This window comes from Pristiophorus japonicus, chromosome 23, assembly GCF_044704955.1.
Source record: "Pristiophorus japonicus isolate sPriJap1 chromosome 23, sPriJap1.hap1, whole genome shotgun sequence".
In the NCBI taxonomy this organism is placed as follows: Eukaryota; Metazoa; Chordata; class Chondrichthyes; family Pristiophoridae; genus Pristiophorus; species Pristiophorus japonicus.
In genome coordinates, this window is record NC_091999.1 from 34,246,105 (window position 1) to 34,267,442 (window position 21,338).

Below are 21,338 nucleotides of genomic sequence, written 5' to 3' on the forward strand. Positions count from 1 at the left end.
CAGTGGTGTACGTTGAGTACTGGCTGGTGGAGGATCTTTGTCTTACGGATATTTAGCGTAAGGCCCATGCTTTCGTGTTCCTCAGTAAATACGTCGACTATATCCTGGAGTTCAGCCTCAGAATGTACGCAGACAAGGCGTTGTCCACGTACTGTAGCTCAACGACAGAGGTTGGGGTTATCTTGGACTTTGTCCCGGAGGCAGCGAAGATTAAACAGCTTCCTGCTGGTTCTGTAGTTTGGTTCCACTCCAGCAGGGAATTTGTTGACTGTGAGGTAGAGCATGGTAACGAGGAACATTGAGAAGAGGGTGGGAGCAATGACGCAGCCCTGTTTGACACTGGTCCGGACGTGGATTGGATCTGTAATGGATCCGTTGGTAAGGATTATCACCTGCATGTCATCATGGAGCAGGTGAAGGATGTTGACACATTTTTGAGGGCATCCAAAATGGAGGAGGACGCTCCATAGAGCCTCATGTTTCACAGTATCAAATTCCTTTGTACGGTTGAAAAAGCCCATGTATTACGTCTGGCGCTGGTCCCTGCATTTTTCCTGCAGCTATCGCGCTGCAAAGATCATGTCCGAAGTGCCCCGTGGGGCACTGTGATTCCAGGAGGAGCTCCTCGGCCACAGGGAGAGGGCTCGAGCAAAAACTTTCCCAGTGCCTGATTAGCAGTGAGATCCCTCTGTAGTTGCTGCAGTTGGAATTGCCCCCCTTTTTTTAATGATGGTCACGAACACTGCATCTCTGTGATCTCCCGTCATGCTCTCCTCCCTCCAGATGAGAGCGATGAGGTCATGTATCCATGCCAACAGCACATCTCCGCCATGCTTTAGCGCCTCAGTAGGGATTCCATCCGCTCCCGTTGTCTTGTTGTTCTTGAGCTGTCTTATGGCTTTTCCTACCTCATGCACCGTTGGAGTTTCACTGAAGTGGGGGCGGGACGCATGCTGTGGGATGGAGTCAAGAACACTCAAGTCAAAGTCAGAATGTCGATTGAGGAGATCTTCGAAGTGCTCCTGCTGCGGGCCTTGACAACCTCGGTGTCCTTGATGAGTGTTTCCCCATTCTTGGCCAGCAGTCGGGTGGGGCCTTGGGCGTTTGGACCGTAGGTGGCCTTGACTGATATGAAGAATCCTCGCACATCATGGCTGTTGGCCAGTTATTGTATCTCCTGTGCTTTCTCCATCCACTACATGTTCTTTAGGTGCCAGGTTTTTTGTTGGACCTCAGCTTTGAGCCGCCTGTAGTGTTGCTTTGCTGCTCCTGAGTTGGGTTTTTGCTTGAGCCTCAGAAATATAAATTCTTGGATCTCTGATCATTCTTATCAAACCAGTTCTCGTGTGTTCTGGTTGACTGACCAAGTGTCTCTTCACAGGCACTGGTTATGAGGCCTGGAGGGCAGACCAAGAACTGTGGGCATTCAGCATCTCAGCGTCATCAAGGCACGTCAGGTTAGCTGTTTAGCGTTGGCTGTATAGGGCTATCTTAGCTGGATCTTTAAGTGCCCCGGCATTGACTTTCTTGTGGCACTGCTTCTGCTGTCCCCTCCATTTTGGGCTAATGTCGATGATGAGTCAGGCGGTCGTCCGGCCAACAGTCGTCAGCTCCTGTCATGACGTTGGTGATGTGCACACCCTTGCGATCCCTGGCTCGGACGATGACATAGTCGAGCAGGTGCCAGCATTTGGAGCAAGGGTGTTGCCACGATGCCTTGTATTTTTCCTTCTGGCGGAACAAGGTGTTGGTGATGAGAAGTTCATGTTCTAGATTTTTTGTCAGGAGTAGGATACTGCTGGAGTTGTTTTCCCTACCTCCTCACTGCCAATCATACCTCCCCAGAGGACTGTATCTTTGCCGACCCTGGCATTGAAGTCACCGAGGAGGATCAGTTTGTCACCTGCGGGGACACAGGACAGGGATGTTTCGAGGTTGGAATAAAAACCCTCTTTGGTCTCATCCATTGCCTCCAGTGTTGGGGCATACGCACCGATGACTGTGGCGCATTGGTTCCGGGATATGGTGAGTTGAAGCATCAAGAGGCGTTCGTTAACCTCACAGGGATGTATTTGCGGCTGTCGACCAGCTCATTTTGATGGCGAAGCCGACTTTATGAAGGTGGCGTTCTTCCTCTGGTTTTCTTTTCCAGAAAAAGGTGTAACCTCCATCTTGTTCCTTGAGCTAGCCTTCCCCTGCCTGCCGGATCTCGCTTAGGGTGGCGATGTCGATGTCAAAGCTTCTAAGTTCCTGGGCAACTATGGTGGTGCGGAATTCTGGCCTGTCCAATGGGAGTCCTGTCGTTCCAGGTCCCGAACTTCATGTTAACGAAATGGAAGATGCCTGTGTGTGAGTTCTTTTAACGTGGGGCGTCATAGCTGAGCAAGGTCTTGGTCCAGTGGCAAGGGATCCAAGACGACTGGAGACCAGACACTTCTGTATGAGCCGAATTGCCTAAGGCGAAATGTTGGCTGCAAGCTCGGCGTTGAGGAGCACCCTTGTTGGTAAGTGGTTCGAGGCTTCGTTGGGGGCAGGCATTAGGAAGTCAGTTATCTGCTGGAGTTCCAAGTGGGAGGTCAGCAAGGAGTAGGAGGGTGAAAGAATCATAGCCAGGCCACCAGTGGGGAAGGGGACGTCCAGCCATCGACGAGGAGAGAAATATAGGCCCGCTGCTGAAGGGACGAAAACCCGCCGCTCGAGGGATGTAGGCCCGCCGCAGGAGGGGCCCGGTGATGTCGCAGTCGCCGGGTCGGAGGCACACCTGCTTGCTGGGCGTCGTCGTGAGTAACCTGCTTTCAAACGGCTGAAAATGATGCTAATAAAACACACCAAACTATTTTCTATTTAGATTGGGGTACAGTATTCAATTGCTTAATAAAACATTTTTAAAAGAAAATTATTCTTAAAAGTTCCTCCACGTTGTTTAAAAGTTTCTTCAGAAGTTTTAAAAGTTTCTCCAGGAGTTTTAAAAAAGGTTTCCCAAATTATTTAAAATTTTCTCCAGAGTTTTTAAAAGTTTCCCCAAGTTGTTTAAAAGTTTCTCTTGAAGTTTTAAAAGTTTTCCCAAGTTGATTAAAAGTTTAAAATGAAAGTCAGTAGTAACCTACCTGCCTTCGTACTGTTCCATGGGTGCTGCCATCCCACTGCAGCTGCACAAAGCCCTGGCTAGACCACACCTGGAGCACTGCGGGGAAGTAGAGGCTCAGTCATCTCTGAAAGGGGCCCGAATGCCTGGACGCCATGTACATTCCCAGGGTCAGAATTCCCATGTACAATCCAAGGGTTAGAATCCCTCTGTACATTCGCAGTGTCAGAATCCGCATGTACAATGCCAGCATTAGAATCCCCATTTACAGTCCCAGGTTTAGATTCCCCATATACTCTCCCAGGGTTAGAATGCCCACATACTCACCCAGGGATAAAATCCCCATGTACAGTCCCAGGGTTAGAATCCCCATTTACAGTGCCTAGTTTAGAACCCCCATGTATGGTCCCGGGGTTAGAATCCCCATGTACTCTCCCAGTGTTAGAATGCCCAAGTACTCTCCCAGGGTTAGAATCCCCATGTACAGTCCCAGGATTGGAATCCCAATGTACAGTCTCAGGTTTTGAGATTGAGGCCTTGAATCTGAGTTGGGGAAAAATCATAGAAACATGATTTAATTTCTATCCTAAACTATTTGAAATCAAATCAAATGAATTGTTGCAATTAACACATTACTTTCATGCCAAATGGGAAACAAGTGATGTGTGGGCTGTGCAGGAGTGTTTGCGCCCGGTTACACAGCATGTCCTGGCTCTCCACTCTAAATGCACTTCTTTAGGTTCACAGTCTCATTGACACATCCAAGTGACGAGATGGACCTCGCCCTTTATACCCCATCAGAGAAATATCAGCATTTGATGTTTAATTTGCTCAACCTTTATAAAACACTGGTTAAGCCTCAGCTGGAGAATTGTGTTGAAGTTTGGGCTCCAAACTTTCGTAATGATGGCAAGCTTTTAGAGAAGGTGCAGAAGGAATGGTGCCAGGGAGATGAGACTTCCGTGATGTGGAGAGCCTGGTGACGTTTTCTACAGAGAGCAGTAAATGGTAAAAGGAGATTTGATGGAGATGTACAAAATTATGAACGATTTAGATAGAGTAAATATGGAGAAGGTGTTTCCAGTGGCATTAGGGTAGGTAACCAAAGGAGTCAGACTTCCGATGATTGGCAAAATAACGAGAGGTGAGATGTGGGATCATTTGTTACTCAGCGAATTGTTATGATCCAGATTGCACTGTCTGAAATGGTGGTGGAAGCAGATTGAATTGTAACTTTTAAAAGGGAATTGTATAAATACTTTCTGGGAAAAATATATCTAGCAATGGGTAAAGAGCAGAGGAGTGAGACTCATTGAACAGCCCACCAAAGAGCCGGTACAACAGGATGGGCTGCATGGCCTCCTGTGCCGTCCTCTCGGGGACAATGGCGGATGATCTTACCCAGAGTGCTCCGCCCGTCGGAATACGCCCTATCTCCATCAGCAGGGGGGCAACTTGGGTAGAGCTGGTCCCTGGAGAGCACGCCCCTGTTCGGAGAGGCTCCCGGGAACTGATTGGAGCGAGCACGGCATTAGCATCACCAAGTGTGGCTCTTAGGCGTCAGGCAACACCAAGTGTGACTCTCAGTCCCGGGCAGCACTGAGTGTGGCTCCCAGGCCCCATGCACCAGGCCCCATGCATCACTGAGTGCGGCTCTCAGGCCCCGGTCTACACCGAGAGTGGCTCTCAGGCCCCGGGCAACACCGAGTGCGGCTCTCAGGCCCCGGGCAACACCGAGTGTGTCTCTCAGGTCCCGGGCAACACCGAATGCGGCTCTCAGCCTGCGTGTCAAAGACTCCGGGCCTGGCACCAGCAAATCCCGGGGGCAGTGCCTCCCCCACACAACGAAAACAAATACTTGCGTTTATACAGCATGTCCAGCAATTCCCAGCTGCTCCGTATCAGGGTGGGCACTGAATGCGGAAGTCACTCCCTGGCCTCCTGTACAGTATAGAATTAGGCAGTCCCTTGAATCGATGATGACCCACTTCCACACCAAAACGGATGAGTTCACAGATGTTTCACGATGAGACCTGATATTCCAGGTCCCGAACAACATATTAAAGTGTGGAAGAAGCTTGTGTGTGGATTCTTTTAACGTGGGTAACCGTTGCACTCCAGCCACCACACGGGCTGAACAGAGTGAGGTCTTGGTCCAGTGGCAAAGGTTAACCAAGACGACTGGAGACCAAGCTCTGTTGCACAGACCTGGTGCACATATTTGCAATGCCCATAGATCGCAGTGCGGTCTGGCCCATGCTGTCCCTGGACCCTTGCCGATTCCGGGCCCCGAACTCACACCTCTTGTGGCCCCAATCTCTCCGCCCCAAACTCTCATCTCTCGTGGGGCCCAATCTCTCCGCCCCGAACTCTCGCCTTTCGTGGGCCCCAATCTCTCCGCCCGAAGTCTCGCCTCTCATGGGGCCCAATGTCGCCACCCAGAACTCTCGCCGCTTGTGGGCCCCAATCTCTATGCCCTGAACTCTAGCCTCTCCTTGGCCCCAATCTCTCCTCCCCGAACTGTCGCCTCTCCTTGGCTCCAATCTCTCCTCCCCAAATTCTCGCCTCTCCTTGGCCCCAATCTCTCCTCCCCGAACTGTCGCCTCTCCTTGGCTCCAATCTCTCCTCCCCAAATTCTCGCCTCTCCTTGGCCCCAATCTCTCCTCCCCGAACTCTTGCCTCTCCTTGGCCCCAAACTCTCAGCCCCGAACTCTCGCCTCTTGTAGGCCGCAATCTCTCAGGCCCGATCTCCCGGCGCTACTCCACCCCGACTTCACCACTCCTCTGCTGCTTGCCGCATCGCCTGCTGTACCTGGGCCGTTCCGATGGTCCTGCCCATGCTCCAATCGCTGACCTGGATTCCAGTACAAAGCAAAATCATTGAGGAAGAAATAAGCGGGATATCTAGGCAGGAATAGTGCAATCAAGCAGACGCAGCATGGATTCATGAAGGGGAAATCATGTTTAACTAATTTACTGGAATTCTTTGAGGATATAACGAGCATGGTGGATAGAGGTGTACCGATGGATGTGGTGTATTTAGATTTCCAAATGGCATTCGATAAGGTGCCACACAAAAGGTTACTGCACAAGGTAGAGGTATGTGGCGTCAAAGGAAATGTATTAGCATGAATAGAGAATTGGCTGGCGAACAGAACGCAGAGAGTCGGGATAAATTGGTCCTTTTCGGGTTGGAAATCGGTGGTTAGTGGTGTACCACAGGGATCGGTGCTGGGACCACAACTGTTTACAGTATACATAGATGACCTGGAAGAGGGGACAGAGTGTAGTGTAACAAAATTTGCAGATGACACTAAGATTAGTGGGAAAGCGGGTTTTGTAGAGGACTCAGAGAGGCTGCAAAGAAATTTGGATAGGTTAAGCAAATGGGCTAAGGTTTGGCAGATGGAATACAATGTCGGAAAGTGTGAGGTCATCCACCTTGGGAAAAAAAACAGCAGAGGGGAATATTATTTGAATGGCGAGCAATAACAACATGCTGAGGTGCAGAGGGTCCTGGGGGTCCTTGTGCATGAATCCCAAAAAGTTAGTTTGCAGGTGCAGCAGGTAATCAGGAAGGCGAATGGAATGCTGGCCTTCATTGCGAGAGGGATAGAGTACAAAAGCTGGGAGGTCCTGCTGCAACTGTATAGGGTATTGGTAAGGCTGCACCCGGAGTACTGCTTGCAGTTTTGGTCACCTTACTTAAGGAAGGATATACTGGCTTTGAAGGGGGTACAGAGACGATTCACTCGGCTGATTCCGGAGAAGAGGAGGTTACCTTGTGATGATAGATTGAGTAGACTGGGTCTTTACTCGTTGGAGTTCAGAATGATGAGGGGTGATCTTATAGAAACATTTAAAATCAAGGAAGGGATAGACAACATAGAGGCAGAGGCGTTGTTTCCACTGGTAGGGGAGGCTAGAACTCGGGGGCAAGGCTTCAAAATACGTGGGAGCCAATTTAAAACTGAGTTGAGAAGGAATTTCTTCTCCCAGAGGGTTGTGAATCTATGGAATTCTCTGCCCAAAGAAGCAGTTGAGGCTAGCTCATTGAATGTATTCAAGTCACAGATAGATAGATTTTTAACCAATAAGGGAATTAAGGGTTACGGTGAGAGGGTGGGTAAGTGGAGCTGAGTCCACGGCCGGATCAGCCATGATCTTATTGAATGGCGGAGAAGGCTCGAGGGGCTAGATAGCCGACTCCTTTTCCTAATTCTTCTGTTCTTATGTTCTTATGTAAAATCTAGAATCTGAATTCTACAAATCTCGGACAAATTAGAATAAATCGCCTCTCAACTATGCTGCAAATGTTAGAAAGACGCTTTGGATACCTGGCCTCCTGTGTGGGTCTGTTTGTTGCATCTGTTTGAGCTGGAGTGGAGATGGAGGAGAAGCTGCTGGGTTTCACCCCCAGTATTTGCGGGCCCAGTGGGACCAACAATTCCCCATGTGGGGCTGTCAATGGAGGTGTGTTCCATTTCCTGAAGGACATTGATAAACCAGTTGGGTTTTACCACAAACTGGCAATTTTCATGGTTACTATTTCGAGTGCTGGCCCCACAAATTACCAAGTTCATTAAGCTGAATTTCTCAAAGTGCCTTTGTGTTTTTGTGGATTCTCTCTCATCCACCCTTTTTCTTGACTGAAATTCACTTTTCAGGGTATTAAAATGGGAGGATTTATCGACCGGAGGCTCAAACCAAACATCACATTAACATCTGACGAAATCACTCGATTCATCGGGAATGGATTATCATCCAGCAACTATGGATACAAAAAGCACTGTTCATAGCGGGGAGAAAGTGTACACGTGCTGTGTGTGTGGACAAGGCTTCAGCCGATCATCCAACCTGGAGAGACACAAGTGCAGTCACACTGGGGAGAAACTGTGTAAATGTCGGGACTGTGGGAAACGTTTCAACTACCCGTCCCAGCTGGAAACACACCAGCGAGTTCACAGTGGGGAGAGGCCGTTCACCCACTCCGAGTGTCAGGAGGGATACACTCAGTCATCCAACCCGCTGATACATCAGCAAATTCACACTGGGGAGAGGCCGTTCACCTGTTCCGTGTGTGGGAAGCGATTCACTCAGTCATCCACCCTGCTGACACACCAGCGAATTCACACCGGGGGAGGCCGTTCACCTGCTCTGATTGCGGGAAGTGATTCATTCAGTCATCCCACCTGTTGAGGCACGAGCGAGCTCACACTGGGGAGAGGCCATTCACCTGCTCTGAGTGTGGGAAGGGATTCACTCGGTCATCCCATGTGTTGAGGCACCAGCGAATTCACAAATGATTGTCCGGGTTGGATTATGCTGTTATTGCTGCTGTTAATCACAATCCGACTGAACCATGCTCATTCTGACAGTTGGGGTTTGTTTCCGCTGATGAAAACTCCTGTAACTGGACTGCAGTTTAATATTAGGGATGGAGACAAATACATTCGTGTTGCTTTCAACACATTGTTGTAGATTTTTCTCTTTCCTACCCGAGTGTTTAGCATCACCTGGCTGGAGCTCAGAGAGGACAAGCTGGGGGGAGGATCATATGGGGGAAGAACTTCAGCATGGACACAGCTCTTCAGGGTCATACTGAGAGGGGCAAATGGCACTTTGGACTTTCTCATCTCTCTTCACTGACAGCAACCCGTGCGGGTTAATCTTGACAGTGTAAGGTGTGGATGATATCCACGCAAGGGTGCTAAAAGAGATGGGATGGGTGCTCTGCCAGCCACTTGCCCATATCGCCAACAGCTCAGTAGATTCATGGGTTGTTGCCTGAGATTGGAAGGCAGCCGATGTAGATCCCATTTTTCAATTGCGCACAAGTCAGAGCTCGGGAACTGAAGGCCCATCAACGTGACCTCCATCACTGGGAAGGTACTTGAACGGATCCTGAGAGATGCTGTTTTCCATCATGGGGAAAGTGAAGGGGCCATTAGAGATACTGAACATGGATTCCGGAAAACAAGGTCATGTCTTACAAACTAGCTTGAGTTTGTAAAGAAGTTGTCAGGATGTGGATGGGGGAATCCGGTTGACATTGTCTACCTCAGGATGTCAAACTCATTTTCTCGGGTGGGCCTGATCCAATATCCTGGCACTTGGCATGGGACACATTCAGCAAAAGCCATTAAAATAGGAATAAATGAAGATAAACTACATCGGAATTTGCATTTAGATTTTATTTACTGCCGCTGCTCCCAATGCCTGGCACCTCTTAGCTTGAGCATTCATGAACTGACCCTGCTCAAACCATAAGCACAAGGATATTGGCGCATGGTTCTGCCTCTGACCACAAAGCTGTGTCACTGCCACACACAGATACCGTTTCCTTGTTTCACATCTCAATACAAACACCATCTCTTCACACATCCCCTTTCTGCACAATTGCAACAGACATGAGCAAGGACGTGAGGCTGATTAAAAGGCACATTTCATTACAGCAATGGTTACACTGGGAGAAATGTTCAGTTATTTTCCATTACAGGCAAATGCCGGACAAACCAGCAGCACACTGGCACCTGAACAGTGTCTCATCGGCCGACAGGCTTTTCTTAAATAGATTTGCTGCGTGGAAATAAACTTAAACCAGCTTTGCGGGCGTGATGCTGTATTCACACATTGAAGGTGAGAGAGATGCTGTGGAGCACACAATAAGTCAAGTAGCTGAAAGTGATGAACAGACTGGGTTTTGTGTTTAGTGATCCCGGGCGTGTTACCAATACCGGCAAAGATGAAGTCCATGTAATAAAAGGGACAGCGGATACTGTCTCACTTTGAGCGAGTCAGAATGAGAAGCTTTAACAACAACCCATGTTTCACAAAGGGAGACCTCACCAGACCAAAGGACATTGGGCGTTTAATGGGCTGTTTTTGTCAGTGGGCTACAGGAGGCTATTTGTGACAGAAGGAAAGCTGGTCACAGCAAAGAAACAGTTTACCGGCCTGTCCAGGGCCCACTCTGACCCCCACCTTCTCTCTCTCTCACTATTGATGGACACTGCTGCAGTAATTGCTCCTCTGACCTTTCCTCTCTTGTCCCTCCTCCATCCCTAATACATGGCCCGACACAATCTCTCTCGCCCTGCATCCTCACTGTGCTGGAATCCACACCAGTCTCCCCATCTGCTCCTTGTTCTCTTCCTGGATCCTGAAACTACAGAACTCGCTGATCCCTCCTAAAGTCTACAGGCTCTAAAACTGAAGCTTGGTGGCCCTCAGTCCCCACTCCTTGATTTACGTCCCCTTTTCTCCTCCTCTTTCCCCCTTGGTTGTGTTCCACACTCTGGGCCTTGGGCCTTCCCCGGGGATTCTCAGTATGAACAGGGGATATGTGTTGAGACAGTATATCCCAGCTCTCCACCTCTTTCCCCCTTGGTTGTGTTCCACACTATGGGCCTTGGGTCTTTCCTGGGGATTCTCAGTATGAACACAGGGATGTGTGTTGAGACAGGATGTCCCAGTTCTCCTCCTTTAAAGGAACATGGAGAGGACTAGCTGGGCTGATGGCCCTGCGTTATGGCATCACTAAAGTGCCTAACAACCAACCTCCCTGAGCCCTGATCATTTTGGTCTGTGTTGAGCTCAGTGTTGTTACAGGAAGGGAAGCAGGAGCAGTATTTGACCCTTGTGAAGCTCAGGATCAATGGGGAGAGGTACAGGATCAATTTATACCTTATTGAGTGCGAAATGTCATTGTCCCAGACACTACCTGTCCCTCAGTATCTATGTCGGGGAGCGACCGATGGGTTCACTCTGTATCTAACCCGCGCTGTGCCCGACTGGGGAGTGTTTGATGCTAGCACGAGGTTTAATCCAAATATTTAATAATCACAATATTTAATCCAAAGATGATCAGATAAACCCATCAGCTTCACCCCTGGACACAGGTCCTGAAGGACAGGGAGTGTCTCTAATAATTTGGCTGGTATCCTTGATCAAATTTCAACACCTCACATCTCTTTTTAAAAATTCGTTCATGGGATGTGGGCTTCGCCTCTCATCTCTCATTCTTCTGTACGAGAGCGAATATAGGCCTAGTCTACTCAATCTCTCATAGGACAATCCCCCCATCCCAGAAATCAGTCTGGCGAACTTTCATTGCACTCCCTCTATAGCAAGTTTATCTTTCCTTACGTAAGGAGACCAAAACTGCACACAATACTCCAGGTGTGGTCTCACCAGAGCCCTTTATAATTGCAGTAAGATGTCTTTACTCTTATACTCAAATCTTTTTTGTAATAAAGGCCGATATACCATTTGCTTTCTTAATTGCTTGCATATAATCTTTTAGCGATTTGTGGACAAGAACACCAGGACCCTCTGAACACCAACATTTCCCAATTACTCACCATTTAAAATAAATACTCTGCCTTTCTATTTTTACTGTCAGTATCTAACTTAACATTTCTTCACATTATATTCCATTTATCATGTTCTTGCCCACTCACTGAGCCTGTTTCTATCCCTTTGAAACCTCTTTTCATCCTCCTCAGACGTACATTCCCAACTAGCTTTGTAGCCTCAGCAAACTTCGATATATTACATTTGGTCCCCTCATCCAAATTATTGATATAGATTGTGAATAGCTGGGGCCCAAGCACCGATCCTTGCAGCACCCACCAGTTACAGCCTGCCAACCCGAAAATTACCCGTTTATTCCTACTCTCTGTTTTCTGACCGTTAACCAATCCTTGTTCATATATTACCCCTAATCTCACGAGCGATAATTTTGTTTAATAATCCCTTTTGTGGCACCTCATTGAATGCCTTTTGTAAATCTAAATAAACCACGTCAAGTGGTTCGCCCTTGTCTATCCTGCGAGTGACAAACTCAAGAAATGCTAACAGATTTGTCAAGTACAATTTCCCTCTCATAAATCCGTGTTCATTCTGCCCAATCGTGTTATTACTTACTACGTGCTTAATAATAGATTTCAGCATTTTAACTGCTACTGATATCAGAACTACCAGTATTGCACGGGTTAGATACAGAGTAAATCTCACTCCATCCTGTCCCAAACACTATCAGGATTGATACAGAGTAAATCTCAGACTACAATACCCCAAATACTCCCAAGGCACGTACAACATGGTTTAGATACAGCGTAAAGCTCCCTCTACACTTTGCCATTAACCAGTCCCAGGGCAGGTGCAGTATAGGTTAGACATGGAGTATATTTTCCTCAACCCTGCCAAAAAACATTCTCAGGGCAGGTACAGCACGGGTTAGATACAGAGTAAAGCTCCCTCAACACTGTCCCATCAAACACTCCCAGTGCAGGTACAGCACGTGTTTAGATACAGAGTAAAGCTCCCTCTACACTGTCCCATCAAACACTCGCAGGGCAGGTACAGCAGCGTCAGATACGGAGTAGAACTCACTCTACACTGCCCCATCAAACACTCCCAGGACTGGTAGAGCACAGGTTACACGGAGTACATCTCCTTCCACCCTGACCCAGCCATTCCGTTGCAGATACAGCATTTGTTACATATAAAGTAAATCTCCCTCTACACTGTTCGATCAAACACTCACAGAGCAGGTACTGCATTGGTTATACACTAAGTAAAGCTCCCTCTACACTGTCGAAATAAACACTCCAAGGACAGCTACAGCACAATGTAGATACAGTGTAATTCTCTCTTTTATCTCTCTAGAATTGTGCACAGTTTTGGTCGCCTTATCTAAGGAAGGATATATTTGCCTTGCTTAATAACAGAGTAAAACTCCCTCAACACTCTCCCACCAGACATTGCAAGGGCAGGTACAAAGCAGGTTAGATACAGAGTATATCTTCCTCAACCCTGCCCCAAGCATTCCAGAGCAGATACTGCATTGGTTAGATACAGATTAGAGCTTCTTCTACACTGTCCCATTAAACACTCCCAGGGCAGCTACAGCACGGGTTAGATACAGAGTAAAGCTCCCTCGATAATGTCGCGTCAAATACTCCCACAGCAAGTACAGCACGGGTTAGATATGGAGGAAAGCCCCCCCTAGACTGTCCCGTCCAATGTTATTGAATAGGGAGCAGGCTCCGGAGGCCGGCTGGCCCCCTCCTGCTCTTATTTCTCATGGTCTTATGTAGCGAGCATGCCCCGTGGGGGAGAATGTGCCACACGCAGAGTCCAGGACCTCAGTGCGCCGGTGCTGGTCCTGGCTGTGTTTGGAGTATGCGCGGTTCGTGTAATAGTGGAGGAGACACATTTCGGGCAAGCTCCACAGAAGTATCCTTTTCAGTGGGACGAAGGGGAATAATGGACCACCAGGGAGTAAGGGAGGCTTCATTAACAACCGGTACCCGCCGCAAGCCCGGAATAGTAACCGGAATATCGGCGATTGCAGCTTCGGGTCTTTTTCCCAATCACAGGCCCAGGCTAACAGCGGGCATCTTGGTGCAGGAAGGCAGGTTCAGCGCTCCGCCATCTTGATTCAGTCAGTCTCACAGTGCAATGTGCGGCCATCTTGGTACAGGTACAAAGTGAATGATATCAGTGTCTGGAACTGAACCCAGCTCGAGTCAGAAACTTCAGGGGAGGGGAACCAGTGATTGTAGAACTGAACCCAGCCACATTCAACACATTCAGGGGAGGGGAACCAGTGAGTGTAGAACTGAACCCAGCCAGAGTCAGCACCTTTAGGAGAAGGAAGTGTACCTGTGAGTGTAGAACTGAACCCAGCCAGTGTCAGCACATTCTGGGAAGGAGAAGGAGGGGTACCAATGAGTGTAAACCTGAACCCAACCAAAATTGGTAGTGAAAACTGGGAGCGGAGGAGAAACTGTCTCGAAATTTGTGTTGATTTGGATTTCAGCACAGCAGGTGGGCCAACGTGTGGGAGCGGGATTTATAGCTTTGGAAGGACAAGGGAGATAAGCATGTTCCATGGAAACTAGATGAGTATATCCTGAATTTCTGTCCTGTCCTGACAGCGATGAGTTTTGTTATCCCATTTTACAGCGTATTAGAAGGGGAGATTTTCAGACAGGAAACACAAACCAAACATCATGTCAAGATCTGACAGAGTCACTCGATGCATCAGGACCTGAATATCATCGGCCTTTGAAAGTGAAAGGAGAAATGTTTGTCTGTCTTGCCTGTGGGAAAAGATTTCAAACATCAGTTTGACTGGAAAGGCACCGAGACACACACTCCCGAGTGAGTGTTCCAGTGCACGGACTGTGGAAAGAGCTTTAACCAGTTACACAGCCTGAAGAAAACATCGCAGCATACAAAGCACCGAGAAACTGTAAACGTTTTGTGCACATGGGTTAGGCTTCAACTGATCGACCAACCGTGGAGATTCACAAGGACACCCACACCACGGAGAAACCGTGGAAATGTGGTGACTGTGGGAATGGACTCAGATCGCCGTCAGAACTGGAAATTCATCGACGTAGTCACATTGGGGAGAGGCCATTCACTTGCTCTCTGTGTGGAAAGGGATTCACTGCATCATCCCACCAGCTGAAATACCAGCGAGTTCACACATGGGAGAACATGTTCACCTGCTCTGAGTGTGGGAAGCGATTCACTCGGTCATCCCACCTGCTGACACACCAGTGAGTTCACACTGGGGAGAGGTTGTTCACCTGCTCCGAGTGTGGGAAGGGATTCACTCAGTCATCCGACTTGCTGCCACACCAGCGAGTTCACAAGTAACACAAGGGGTTAGAATCTGCGGTTATTGCTGCTGTTAATCACATCCCGACTGAACCATGTTCATTCTCACAGTTGTGGTTTGTTTCTGGTGATAATAACCCTGAAAATGGGCTGGACCTTAATATTCTGGATATATTGCTGATTGTGTTCTCGGGGCTGCAGTGTCCATTTAAAAACTCTGTGTGTTATCTTTCCCCTTAATTCAGCAATTCTCAAAAATAAAATTATGAACTTTTACTTTAATCCTACTTTGATCTTTGGTACACAATCTGCAATAATGTAAACGTTTGTACTGAATATAATCTCCAATTAGATAGAGCTTGCTGACAATTCTTACTGACTTGCACATTACACACAGCGGCCCCTCCATTATCCACCAGAAAGAAGGGGAATGGGAATTGGTGGGGAATCAGTATCCCCAAATGATGTGCCCCATCTGGTGTAGCAAAACCCCTGGCACGGCAATGGAGTCAAGTCCAAACCAAAACAGTGTGCAGTGCTCCAGGTGTGGTCTTACCAACGCCCTGTACATTTATAGCAGGACTTCCCTACTTTTATACTCCATCTCCCTTGCAATAATGGCCAGCATACCATTTGCTTTCCTGATTATTGCTGTACCTGCATGCTAAATATTTGCATTTCATGTACAAGAACCGCCAGATCCCTCCGTGCTGCAGCATTTTGTAATCGTCCCCATTTAAAAATTAATTAGCTTTTTTATTTGTACTACCAAAGGGGATAAGCTGACATTTTAACACATTACAGTCCATCTGCCAGATTTTGCCCACTCACTGAGCCTTGCTAAATCCTTTCGTAGATTATTTGCGTCCTCCTCACAGCTTGTTTTCCCAACTATCTTTGTATCATCAGCAAATTTGATTATGTTACACTCGGTCCTTTCATCCAAGTCATTAATATAAATGGTAAATAGTTGAGGCCCCAGCACTGATCCCTGTGGCACTCCACTAGTTACAGTTTGCCAACCTGAAAATGATCCATTTATCCCGACTCTCTGTTTTCTGTTAGTTTGCCAATCCTCCATCCACGGTGATACATTAACCCCAACCCCATGAGCTTTTAGCTTGTGCATTAGCCTTTTGTGTAGCAACATATGGAATGCTTTATGGAAATCCAAATATACAGCATCAACTGGATCTCCTGTATCCACTTCGCTCGTTACATCCTCGAACAACTCCAGGAAATTTGTCAACATGATTTCTCTTTCATAAAATCATGCTGACTCTGCTTGACTGCAAAATGATTTTCTAAATGTCTTGCTACTTTTCCTTAATGATGGACTCCAGTATTTTCCCACTGACAGATGGTAGGCTAACTGGTCTATAGGTTCCTGCTCTCTGTCTCACTCCTTTTTTAATTAGGGGTGTTACATTTGCGGTATTCCTGTCCACTGGTACCTCGCCAGAATTTAGGGAATTTTGTTAGATTACAACCGATGCACCCTCTATCTCTGCAGCCACTTTTTTCAGAACCTAGAATGCATGTAACCAAGTCCAGGGGACATGTCCGTCTTTAGTCCCATTAGTTTGATTAGTACTTGATCTCTACTGATAGTGATTGCTCCCCAGCTCCCCCGCCCCCCGCAATAGCTCCTTGGTTATCAACTATTAGGACGTTTTTAGGTGCCCTCTACCATGAAGACCGATTCAAAATTATTTTTTAAAGTCTCTGCCATTTGCGTGTTTCCCATTATTAATTGTCCAGTTTCACCTTCTCAGGGACCTCAGCTGCTCGTTTCCGTTTTATATCCCTGTGGAAGCTCTTATTTTCTGTTTCCATATTCCTTGCTAATTTGCTTCCATCTGCTATCTTCACTGTCTTTATCATTTTTTCGTCGTCCTTTGCTGCTTTCTAAAAATTTCCCAATCCTCAGGCCTTCCACTGTCGTTCGCAACATTATATGCCTTTTTTCAATTTGATACCATCCTTTACTTCCTTAGTTAGGCAGGGATGGTTCATCCTTCTCTTAGCATCTTTATTTCTCACTTGAATAAACCTTTGTTGAGAGTTATGAAATATCTCCTTAAATGTTTGCCATTGCATTTCTACAGTCTTATCCTCTAACATATTTTCCCAGTCCACTTGTTGTCAGTGACAAGGGTTGGTTTATATCACATGGGAGGAACTTGGTGTCAGTGACTGAGGCTTTGGTTCAACATTCTTTGACATGACGAAGGCCTTTGACTAGGTCAACCATGAGGCGTTAGGGAGTGTACTCTAAAATTTCTGCTGTCCATATTCCCAATACAAGCCTCCTAAAGCAAGTGTTCCATTCGGAGTTTCGACACGGCAGGGACATTGGGTGGGCGGGGCTTTAGGGTGTCTGTCAGTTTTATTGGACATCATGTTTGTGCCCAGATCAGTGGCCCCTGAAAGGGAACCTTGTTGTTCTGGTGATTGTTTTCTGGTGACTCTGGGCCAAACTGGCTCACCCTATTGGGCCAGCCCGGGCTCACCTATTGGGCCAGCCTGGCCACGCCCTACTAGGCCAGCCCGGCTCACACTATTGGGCCCGCCCGGCTCACACTATTGGGCCAGCATGGACTCACCTATTGGGCCAGCCTGGGCTCACCCTATTCGGCCAGCCCGTCTCACCCTATTGGGCCAGCACAAAAGACCCATTGTCCAGCGGAGAGAATCGGCAGCTCATTGATTTTATTCTCACTCTGCGCACAGCGGTTGCAGAACTGAACCCTACCTTGTAAGCTGAAAATGCATAGTCACAGTCACACTGGGGAGATCCCGTTCAGCTGCTCTGAGTGTGGGAATGGATTCACTCAGTCATCCCACCTGCTGACACATCAGCGAATTCCCACTGGGGAGAGGCCGTTCTCCTGTTCTGAGTGTGGGAAGGGATTCACTCAGTCATCCCACCTGCTGAGACACCAGCGAGTTCACAAGTGACTGCAGGGGTTGGATTCTATTGATTTTGCTGCTGTTAATCGCATCCTGATTGAATCATGTGCGTTGTATCACTTGGGGTTTGTTTCTGTTGATGTGAATAACCTATAACTGGGCTAGAGCTTAATGTTTTCATGTTTCAAATAACACAGTGTGTCGATATTTGATATATCCAAGACCAGAGGGGACTAACTGATGCCCTTACTGACTGCACCAATTTGGGCCTTTTCTCCTTTCTAATTCTGGATTATTACAGTTATCATGCCATCAGTTACTCTCCGGGACAAGTTCCCAGTCTGGTAATCACTTTCAGATACTGGACTTAGCGTGTGCCCCACAGCATCTCTCTCACCTTCGATGTGTGAATGGAGCACCCCGCCTGCAAACCTGGGTTCAATTTAAATTCGAATCCACTCAGCAAATGCATTTTTAAAATTATGTACATGTAAACTGATCACATGAAATAATTGGCAAAGGTTTAGAGTCACCAAGATGAATAAGTGAACACATCACGGACTAATAACCCAGCTCTATATTCACAGGAGAAAGTTTGTTATCTATCTGCTCGAATGACAGTTGGTGAGATGAGTGACTGAATCTCTTTCCACGCACAACAGCATCCATTCCCGCTGTCCCCACATTTACAGTGTTGAGTCAGATGGGTGCACGAGTCTCACAGGCTGAACGATTGGTTGGAGGAGCATCCACCCACAGAACAGGTGTCCTGTTTCTCCCCGCTGTGATTGGTGTTTTCACAAAGGCTGATGATAAGATGATCCTGATCAATCTTGGGAATCTGTCAAATCTTGACGCAATGTCTGGATTGCGTTTCCCAATTGCAGATCCTCCCCTTCTAATACCCTGCAAATAAATGGTGGTTACAAACATTGTTACTTTAAGTACAGGATATAAATTAAGAATAGACAATTCTAGATTCTATGGAACATTCTGTCCCCTCCTGTCCCTCCTAAATTCCTTATTCTAGACATTTACTGTCTAAAATCAAATTCATTTCATCGCCAGAGCTTTATTATCTCCAGAAAGTGCTGAATCTGGCTCGGTGCAATTACACAGACATTAGTTAACCTCTAGTGCCTCACGGTCAGTCTATTCAGTGAGTGCCAGCAGGATGTCCACTGCGGTAGGCATCACAGCCCCAACTCCTGTCCTCAAATGACATCCACACACTTCCCAGTTGTACAGAGGACAATTATAACCTGTGAACTGCTGCCTTGGCTGAGCTCAACTAACAGCCCAGATCAAGGATCGAACTTGTGACCGTCCCAGTCAGCACTGCAGTGTTCTAAAAATTGGGGGTTGGGGGTGCGTGGGGGGGTGGTTGGTGAAGGGTGGGAACAGAATATTTTGAAACAAATTTGACTCCACCTGTGAAGGAAAACTTCGTCACAATGCACAATTCTGAACTCTTTCCAAATTAGACAAGCAAGTGAAATGCATCATCAAAAACAGTGAGACATTTTAGAATGGCTTAAGTCACTGAATTAGATTTACAATCATTGCACAGTACAGAAGAGAGCGACTGGTAATGGCAGCTCTGTTCGTAAAGTCCCCCAACACAAGATATTGCTCTGGAACTTTTTAATATGCATCTCTTCCAAGAAACAGTAGTAAAATTCGACATCTTGAAACAACTGCCTCCCCATCGGGAAATTGAACCCCGGTCTCCCGCGTGACAGACAGGGATACTCACCACTATACTAACGAGTACCAGTTCGGTCAGGGCAGGAATCGAGTCCCTGTAAACAGAACTGGACACCAGGAGAAGTCGACAGACACATTGAGAGACAGAGACAAACCGACAAACAGGGAGAGACAGACAGCGAGATAGAGACAACGAGGGACAGTTTGTGTGAGACTGAGAAGGACAGGCAGTCTGAGTGCGAAAAAGAATCAAATATATACATATACAGAGATGTGTGTATGTGATCTATTAAGAGAGAGAGGGAAAGACTGATAGAAAGACAATGATAAAGACAGTGACAAGGAGACAGATGGAGAGAGAGCAATAGAGACTAAAACATAAAATGATGGAAATACATCTCAGCTTACAGGGAGGGACTAACAGAGACAGGCAAAGACATGGACAGACCGAAATGATGGGAAAGAGAGAGCCAGTCAGACAAAGAGTCTGAGAGAATCCAATTGGAACAGACGTGGCACCGTGAGAAAGAGACAGATTGAGAGACAGAGACAAACAGAGAAACAGGGAAAGATAGAGTGAGTCAGACTGAGAGAGACAAAGACACAAACATACAAACACATACACAACTCTCTGAAGAGAGAGAGAGAGGTAGAGACCGAGCGACGCAGATACATTTCACAATTTCATTTCATTATCGGTTCAGAGTGTCACATTGTTATAGAAAATTGCTGATTCAACCGATGAAAATCTGGTCTCACTGATCAGAATGGGAGGAAATCCGTGTTCAATTAAAGAGATACCAGGAGTGGGGTACGAACCCACGAGGGAAAAAACCATTAAAATTTAAGGCCAATGCCTCAACCACTCGGCTATCCTGGTCCTGTGAGAACCTGCATTCTGTCTCTGTGAGAATCTGGGCTTCAACCCCAACCCCACATACAAACTCATGCACATCGGCTTTCAGTGAGCATTTACGAAAATTTTTAGTAATATTGAGACGGGGGCAACTCTCTTATTCTTTTTCGAGTAATGTACTGGAACTTTCATATCCACCCGAGAGTGCAGACGGAGCTTCAATTTCACATTTCATCCGAAAGTCAACAGATTCAACATTGCAAAATTCCCCAAGAGCTGCACTTGAGTGTTAGCCAAGATGATAATGCTCAAGTCTCAGAAATGCGACTTGAACACACAAACTCCCGATTCAGTCGAGAATGCTGCCACTGAACCAAAGCCGATACAAAAGTTCACAACCTTATTATTTCCCCTAAGTCTTTTTTATAATTTCCAGGACATACCAAATTCATGGTGATGATTTCCACAGACGTTGCACATACACATAGAGACATATATCGATATAGACAGACACAGAGACACGCACACACATAACCAAAAATTTGCATGTACCAACGGGAATACACAGATGCCTTCGTCATTTCGAGGGACAGACAGGCTGAATCACTGTCGCAACCTTGACTGATGTTTGCGATTTTTGAAACGGATGTATCGTGAATATTGCAGATTAGTAAAAATGAGAACAAAATGTCAGTGTTGAAAGGTGTGGGACGTTATTCTATCCATCTCAGGATCAGTTTGGCAGAGAACCGGTTAAATTGTGAAATGGAATGAAAAATGCTGCGAATCGTAGTCGGCAGGATTCGAACATGCGCGGGATAACCCAATGCATTTCTAGTCCATCGCCTTAACCACTCGGCCACGACTACTGTGTCGCTGCTTTTTTAAACGTTACTCAGAAGAAACTTAATCATCCATCTCTGTGCAGCAGACGGCCAAAGACTCCTGAAAAATTCTCCGTTTGCTAAAAATCTTGACGAGGCTATCGCCTCTACCTGTATTTTTACAGTTCGATATTGCTCTGGAACTTTTAAATATGAATCTCTTCCAAGAAACAGATGTAAAATTCTACATTTAGAAACAACTGCCTCCCCGTCGGGAAATTGAATCCCGGACTCCCGCGTGACAGGTGGGGATACT